Below are 8,990 nucleotides of genomic sequence, written 5' to 3' on the forward strand. Positions count from 1 at the left end.
GAAGTATACTCTGGGAACTGACGGAGGCAGAACTGGGGATATATAGTTCCTCTTGCCAGGAAAACTGAGCAGGTTCTGATTCTCCATATAAAGAACCTGAAGTGGCTGAGAAAGGGAGTCCTTACGAAGATACAAAGATATGTAAGGAAAGTAAGCACAGCCATGCAGTCAGAGAATCCAGACAATGCATTCCATCAGGGTCAGGAAGTGTAAGTATGCTAGATTCAGAACTTTGAAAGTTTTGCTTAGGAATTTTAAATCTACTTTTCTTCACATAAAAAGAAGGCAATCCATTCGGTGTAGAGTCCCTTCAGAATAGTTCAGCAAACGTACCCAGTAGTCATCAACAAAACTTATTATATTACCAAAAGATGCACTTTGCTTGTGGGGGGGTACACTTTAAAAGTATTTGCTCCTGTTGGCTTTTCCTCACTTTTAGGGCCTGAACCTAAAAGCTCCAAACCATTTTTTTTTTAAAGATTTATTTATTCATACAGAACTGGGATACAGGCCAGAGATGTGGAGGGTGAGAGGATTCACCAGGGACAGAGTGGGGAGCAGAACAGACAGACCGACGAAGTACACTGCTGAGGGGAGCAGTGGGCGGGTCAGGAGAGGTCTGCCACGCCATGTGGTCACCTCCGGGGCAGGCAGGGATCAAACTCATGTGGAAGTGGGTTAAGCTTCTTAGTGCAGTGCTTTAACCCGCTGCGCCACCAGGGAAGGCCTCCAAACCATTTTTTTAAAAGGACATATTTTAGGACTCAGACACCCCATTTAATCACATGGGTCTTAAGTTACCCATCTTATGTCACATAAACACGTCTGCATCATACTGAAGATTGAACAATTAGGCTTATACATATGTGACCTATTTTGGCACCTAACTGCAAAAAGAATAAGTCTTGGCTATTCAGGTGAGGAAGGCATTTGAACCATAAGGTACCCAAACTCTGAATATCCATCCACATTTGACTCTTGCTTGGCTCCTCTTGTGACATATGAAAACATGCAAAGGAGGAGGAGTGGATCTTAACTTTGTGCAACCCAGAGCTGTGTAGGTTGATCAGGCACTTAATCCTCTCAATTTCACTTTTGCCATTTTGTAAGTGAAGCTAGTACCAGCTCAGATGGCTATTTTAAGCATTAATGTAAAATTTATCTAGTAGCCAATATTGAGAGTCTTTCAAAACATGGTATGTGTTTTGGGTGTCTGATAATGACCGTAAAAAGGGCAAAGAGAAATAGATTCAAAGAATAGCCTAAAGTTGTGCAATCTAGCCATTTCTAACATTTCACCCATGGATCCTGAAACAAAGAGGATAAAGGCATTACTTGGGAAACAGGTCTAAAGTAATATAATTTCTATCCTTAAGGACACAGAAGGCAATTTAAACTATTTAGTCAAAGGTGTCACCTCCCAACCAGCCCTACTACCTCCCTCACCTCCGTGCCATCTCCTTGTTAGCTAACAGAATGTCATGTCTTCATGTTAAAAAGAGCGGTAACTTTTTTACATAAAAATGACACAATAATGTGCAATTACTTTATACGAAACCAACAACAGGAACTGTACAGCTGGGCAGGTGAGCTTCAGAGCTGCATGACTTCACCAGGATCATCTTTGGTTATTTCCACCGGGGTCTGGGGAGGAAAAAGTAGGTCAAGTGGTCTGGCCTAGTGTTTAGGGTGTGGGCCTGGGCTAATAATGCTCCTTATGAAGGACAGGCAGAGGTGGCTGTGTCCCATTCTGTTTGACCTAATGACTCCAACCCCAGTGGCCAGAGGGGCTAAAAGAGTGACAAGAGGCAGGACAAAAAATAGCCAAGATCTAAGGGGAAGTGGGAGGAAAATAAATTTGTCTCCAGAACCATTTTACAGACCAGTGTTCACTTAACAATCAAGTTGTTAGTGTGAGTTGCTGGAGGAGCCTGATTTGGGAAATGCTAATGAAGGCTGAAAAATACAAAATGTCCTAAGTGCAAAAGGACAAGTCACCCCTGTCGGACAGCTTTGACACTGGATCTGATAAAGCTTTACACTTCCAGTTTATTCAAAAGAAACTCAAGAACTTAAAAATTTTCTTTAAAAAACCTGTAGAGGATCACATGAAAGATGAAACTGAATTCTAAGTAGAAATAGTTACAATAACATTTTTTAATAAAGTATTTCTAAAGTTACTAGACTTGGATTTTAACAAGTAGCTCATTTATCTGGGGAGAATACTATTTCAAAGTAAGAAAAGAAGACACAGTCAAAGGCACACTTACCCCTCCTGGGGGATACTTATATCCCTTCCACATTGTTCCTGCAATGAGAAGCATCCATAAGACAACAATCATTGTGGTGTTTCTTGCTTAGCTGCTGGTGTGCGCAGGGGCAAGGGGTGGTTTTGAAAGGTGTGGTGTTTTAGTTCCTGAGTCCTGGGAACAGGGCTGTCTTCATTCCAGACCAGATGGTAAATGGCCCAGCATGATAGGACCTAGCTGCAGAGTTCCGTGGTCTAGTCTGAACTGAAACGGCTCACCATGGCTATTTGCAGGGGCGGGGATGAGGGTGGGGGGAGCAGAGCTCAGACACCAATTGTGACATCAGCTCCTGTGACTTTGGAAACCAGTCAGAAAGAGTAGCTATAGGACAACTAGCCAGAATGCCAGGTGAGTCGGAGCTAAAGACTCCTTATTAGAAGATACCTATTCTCTGCTGACTATGTTGTTAGGGTCTAAGTGGCACCTACTAAAATTCTGACTACTGGCTTTATGCAAAGAAAACATTGACATAAAAACAAACAAAGCCATCCTGTATTAACTGGGAGGTGCAATGGTTATACTATACTACGAGCAATTGTTTTTTGACTATTCAAAGAAGAAATATATCTCATTTTGTAAAATGGCACAGTTAAACCTTCATGGTGCAGGGTAAACCACAACTTTCTCAAGAAAGAAAAATGGACTGAAATGAAATATGTTCATTTCACAGGTGGAGAAATTGAGGCACAGAATGTTTCAATGGTTTGGTCAGCATCACAGTATGACAGTGGCTGCTAAAGTGCCTGGTGCCTCCATTCCCACCCCCAACCCCACAGAGGTCTGTGTTGGGCCAGTGTTCTCATAGAAATTCTGGGCAAGATGGAGAAAAAAAAAAAACAAAAAACAGCCATCAGGCCTTAGTACACCTTGAAGAAGACACTGCCTTCTTGGTAGCTTCCTAGAAAACCTGCATCTGTGATCAGTACATCATTAAGACCCTCAGTTAAGTTTAACAGAGGGAGCATTTCTGAAGAGGTCTGAATGGGATGGGTGGGGATGCAAGAAACCTAGATGTTTGGCTGAAAGGATGCTGCTACTAAAGTTTCCTCTAAGCGGCCAGTCCAAGGGAGTGAGTGTGAAAGGCCATTAAATCCAGATATCTAATCTTGCAGCACAGCTTCACAAGCCATTTGGTTTGTGTGTTCTTGGGTAAATAATTATAGTTGTTGTCAACGGTAAATCTCTGTTAACTGGTTCTTTTTTTCCCCTTAATTTTGAAGTTAGCGTTTACTAAATGATAATTGTCAAGCTTTGTGTCAAATGCTTTTATATGGCTTCCGCATGTAATCTCACAAGAGTGTGAGATATCTCCACTATAGAGATTTAGAAACTAAAGTTCTGAGAGATTAAATATTCCCAAGCTTACATAGATAGGGACAGTTAGGACTTGAACACAAAAACATTAACTCCAGTCTCAGAATCTGCCCAAAGAAACATTAAAATTTCTGGTTGTCAAACAAAGGGTCAGACAAACTAAAACAAAACTTAAAACTGGCCATTGACCAGGCTTTCAGAAGGAGAGGGAGAGTGGTGAAAACAGGTTTAGGGTGAGAACACAATGGACTAGTGGGGGACTATGAGTGCTTTGGTGGAGGGAAGGCCATGGTGAATATACTTGGGTGGTGGTGTGTGTCTGGGCTGGGGGCAGTGGAGAACCCTGTACTGTCAAGACACTACCAAGGATGAAAAACAATGGTACTTCGATAACAATAAAAATGAATTTTAAAAATTCCAGCCAAATTTATTATGTTTCTGAGAAGAAAATTAATTAACAGGAACCATCTGAAAAGAATACAAAAAAGATACTTATGAGAAGTGGTTATTTCTGAATCTCAGCCTGCTATCCTCGGACATTTTGAGCCCTAAGTTCTCTTAAGTACGACCATGTACATTAATCATTTCCATTCCATGCTTATTGTGTTTCCCATATAAATATAAATCTCCACTGCAGGGAGCTACCAAGTTCTCTGGAAATGAAGGAATCCAGCCCCAAAGACCCACCCACCCACTCACAGTTTCACATTTTCATCCAAAGTCCGGGTCCTCAGTCGTGCTTTGTTCTGCTGAACAGGCCACCTCTCTCTCCACTTCAGAGTTGGAGGCTAAATCAGAAAGAAACTTAGAGTTGGCTCCACCTGACCCAGTAGGTAACCTGCCTCTGTATGGTGACTGGAAGGGCTGCTGAAATGTCCCACAACACCTTCCCTTTCCTATCAGCACTGATCCACGTGGCCTGGAATCTGGAAGTCAGGCACGGTATCCAGCTGACCCCTTATAAAGCTGATGCCTTGAAATAAGGGACATGAAGTACCCATGGAGGAGGGTACATAAAAGAAGGGGGAGACTTGAAAGATGTCCCCATGAGGCGGGAAGTAGCCTGGAAACTAACTTTTGTTTCCATGGTATCTTGACTTCTAACTTTCTCATTTGGTCAGAAACCTCAGATGGGGGAAGCTGGTCAAGATGACTACCAGGGGTTACAGGCAGAATCATTACTTACCATGAAATCCGGAAAGGTACCCATGTAACAGGCAAGTCCTACAAAAAGCATCCAGCCAAGCACGATCATGATAAAAAGTAAAATCTCTCAGACACACCTGTACAGTGTTCACCAAGACCTTGGCAAAGGAGAATACTCATGAAACCCTCAGTTGATAGAGGTCTTGCATGTCAGCTCCAGTCCTTAGCTCCAAGGGATCCACGTGTGACTCCCTATTGGAGAAGCTGGAGTCTAGTAGGCTATTGTGACATCACCAGTCAAGTGGCCCAGATTTAGCACAGGTCAGAGATCCTACCCAAGGACAGGGTAGGCTAAGCGGCAAGCCAGACTCCTTGTATGATTGTATTTCTCACAGCAACAATATGAGGTCAGTACTCTTATCAGCCCCCTTTCACTAATGAGAAAACTGAGGCTTACTGTATTTAGTGACTTGCATTAGAGTTCACAGTTGATGTTCCAGATCAGGGCAGGATGTAGGGCTCAGTGCCTGCTAGGATGTTGGGCTCTTCAGAGACAGGCCTTTGAGTGTGTGTGTGTCCCTAGGTCTGTGACAGCTGTGAATGGAATTAACTGCATTCTAGGGAAATTCGAGGTGTCCTTATATGTCACGACACATGTGTGTGTGTCTTCTACCTCAAGGGCTCATCACCATCTTATTTTTATGAAGTGATTCTTGGACACCTTTGATTACTTCCTCCCCACTGGTTCTCTTTTCTTAGCTTTCAAGAAGCCACAGGTTTTCTTGTCCTTTCTTTCAAAAACCTCCAACTGCTGCAATGGCTCCCTCTTACCTGTTTCATTTCTTTTTATAATTAAACTTCTATATCAAAAGCCTGTCTTTCTCCCAACACACCTCTTTTCTTCTTGCAATACATTCTGACTTCTGGGCCCCATCCCAATATTTACATGCTATGTCAGGGGTCAGCAAAGCTCAGGTTTGTAAGATCTGGTTGAGGTGTATTTCACAGGTACTTATCCCTTCAATACTTCCCTCTCTGCCCCATGTCCTGTCTCATGGCTTCCATGAGACTTGCTCACACTAGTTTCTTCACAACACAACAATCAAACGTAATTCTTTTAAGATTCCTATCATATCACCCAAAGGACACAAAAAACAATAATTCAAAAGGACACCTGCACCCTTATGTTTATTGCTGCCCTATTTACAACAGGGAAGATGTGAAGTCAACCCAAATGTCCAAAAATAAATGACTGGATCAAGATGTGTTGTGTGTACACACACACACACACACACACACACACACACACACACTGGAATATTACTCAGCAATCAAAAAGATAAATTCATGCCTTTTGCGACAACATGGGTGAAGGAAAAGATCGTGTTTTGTGAAATAAATGAGACAGAAAAAGAAAATTACTGGATGGTTTCACTCATAGTGAAACCATGGGGGTGGAGGGTACCTTTCTGGATTTCATGGTAAGTAAGCCTCAGTTTCTCATTAGTGAAAGGGGGCTCATAAGAGTACTGACCTCATATTGTTGCTGTGAGAAATGCAGTCATACAAGGAGCCTGGCTTGCTGCTTAGCCTACCCTGTCCTTGGGTAGGATCTCTGACCTGTGCTAAATCTGGGCCATTTGACCGTAACTGTAATAAAGTAAAAAACATCAACTAACAACTATAAACTAGAGAGGAGAGGGGAACAAGATCAAAACTGGGGTGGGAAGAGCACATGGGACTATGGTGATAACACAGAGGTGACACGGTGGTGGGAAGTCTAAGGAGATTACAACTGAGATGAAAAAATGTGCAAAATTAAGAATAATATAAAAAACATACTTATAAAAAAAACCTATCCTATCATTCCTATGTTTAAAGGCCTCCGAATGCCTCCCTTTTTTTCTTACAGTAAAAAACTGAGTTATTATGGTGATGGCACACGGGTAACTTGGTGATGGGAAACCCGTGGGGACTACAATTGAGATGAAAAAAAAAAGTAAAAATGTAAAATAAACTGTTATAAAAAAAAGTCTGAGTAAGAAAAAAGCAGCCTTTAACATCTGGGAACTGATCTGATCCAGCTAGTTCTCAGTGTTGTCAAAAGCTGGCTTAGCACTCACAGAGAGGCCAAGTTATTTTCTTTTTGGATATAAAAGAATTGCACAAAAACATCAACATCAGACAGGCTCACTCGGACCACAATAAAATGAGACAAGACAAGATTACTTCATAATTTGTCTAAGCAGAGATGACAAAAACATCATTATACAGTCCAAACCCCAAACATCCTCTTCTCTCTGCTAATCTGAGTGCTGCAGCTTTACCAATTACAGCTTTACCCTTACTCAGTCTGGCCATCTTCTATGTATTGAGACACCCAATCACAGCACAGTCCCTACTTTCTGACAGCACCCAATCTAAAAGAAAGCCTTGTTTCCTTGAACCCTCCCCCAAATCACCCAAAGCCCATATGCTATAATAGGCTTTTTCAAACACTTTCCTACTGAGCTGACCCAGTTGCTCTTTATAGCATCTGCTCCCTTGCTGCAAGGAGTAATCAAAGCACCTTGGTTACCTACAGGTGACTCCTCCTACCGTCTTGGCCGAAAGGCACTGACATACAGGTCACAGTGGCCTATAAAACCCCCTACCAGTTCTCAGACTTTAGGCATTTGTATTACCTGGAAGTCTTGTTAAATCAGATTATCCAAATTCCATCCCAAGAGTTTCTGGTTTCCAATTCGATGTCTGGGGTGAGGCCTTAGATTCTGTATTTCTAACAGTTTCACAATTAAACCGAGTCTATGTCTGGGAAGACTCTAGAAGGATCACTTCCCTAAACCATCTATGTGCATTCCTATTTCTGTCTTAGCATTTCTGCTTCCTCACCTCTTATTTCTTTCCTCTGGAGCAAGGAGTAGGTCTCCTTGCTGCTTTTGAGTCTCCCCAAGCTTCCATCCACCCTCCTAGGGATTTTGCTTTGACTGCCCTCTAATAGCTAAGGAATTCTCTCACCTCTCAATGAGAGTTGAGAGATCTCCTTACCCTGCCTTTAAAATATTTTCCCCAACAGAATGGGATCAAAAATGGGGAAGGGGGTTGCGGGGGAGAGAGTGCACGGGAATATGGTGATGGCACATGGGTGATTTGGTGATGGGAAGACAAGGGGATTACAACTGAGATGGAAAAAGGCACAAATGATGAAAAATAAACTATTATAAATTTAAAAATACGTATTGTCCCCAACAATCTCCTAACATTCAGTAAGCTTTACTTATATATTTTTCTCATCTACTAATAAAAGAACGACAGCCTTATACAGTTATTATTTTTGTCTGTTTTGTTCACTGTGGTGTCTTCAGATCTAGAAAAATACCTAGCAAACAGTCAATGCTCAACACAGTTTTTTGAATGAGTAAATGTTCCTTCCAGTTTTTCACTTTTCCTGTGTCGCAGCATTCCTGCCTTTGGCTCTTCCTATAAATTCAATAGCCCTCCTGCCCACCCTCGACCCCCAAACCTCTTGACCACTGGATCCAGCTCCTACCATTTTTTTAGGCCCACTGGACCAAGCCAGGGAAACAAAGCAGGTAAGTAACTCCAAAGTCAAGAAGGTCAAAGACAGAAAACCCTATCTCTTCATCTTCCTTTCCCAGATTACTTTATCCGCCAATCTACATCTTCTCCTATTTTAAACTTTTTTTTTTTAACCCGGATTTCCCCACTTGCCACCAATAAGGCTTTGGCGCCGCCTAGCCGCATCACCCTCATCTAGTGGTCCTAGCTCCCAGTTCTCAGCCAAGGCTCCACCTGACTCGGTTTTCCGTTTCTAGGACCTGAAGTTCTGCTGTTGAAGATCCATTACCTCTTCCATGCTAAATCCAACTGCAATTTTCAGTCTTGGCCTTTCTCGAACCTCTGCTGAATTTCATACATCATACATCCTTCCAGAAACTCTTCGAGAACAACGCAAGTTGCTTCTTCCTCCTGGACTGCTTCTGTCCTCTGTGATTCCTATTCTTCTCTTCGCAGATGTCCCCAACTTTCCTTCCAGCATATCGGGTCGTGGTTCCCTCGGCGTTCAAGGGTTTCTGCTGACGCTCCGTTTTCGCGCTGAGTCGCTTCCACTCGGGGTGGAGCTGCGGCCGGAGATGCTGCAGTGAAGGCGAGTTGACCTTCCAGTCCGGGAAGGGGCGGGGCCCTGGGCCGGGAACTTTG

General features: G+C 42.7%; 1 long non-coding RNA gene across 1 annotated transcript; it reads right to left on the reverse strand.

The window, feature by feature from the left end:
• Positions 1-689: 689 nt before the first annotated feature.
• LOC105853692 lies at positions 690-8,900 on the reverse strand. The gene is made up of 4 exons (XR_001145486.1): positions 8,638-8,900; positions 4,323-4,411; positions 2,271-2,308; positions 690-1,644 (listed from the first exon to the last, which is right to left on the reverse strand). It is a non-coding gene; the product is annotated as an uncharacterized LOC105853692 (long non-coding RNA).
• Positions 8,901-8,990: the final 90 nt, after the last annotated feature.

Source organism: Condylura cristata, unplaced genomic scaffold (genome assembly GCF_000260355.1).
Source record: "Condylura cristata isolate star-nosed mole 26May11 unplaced genomic scaffold, ConCri1.0 scaffold00015, whole genome shotgun sequence".
Classification (NCBI taxonomy): domain Eukaryota; kingdom Metazoa; phylum Chordata; class Mammalia; order Eulipotyphla; family Talpidae; genus Condylura; species Condylura cristata.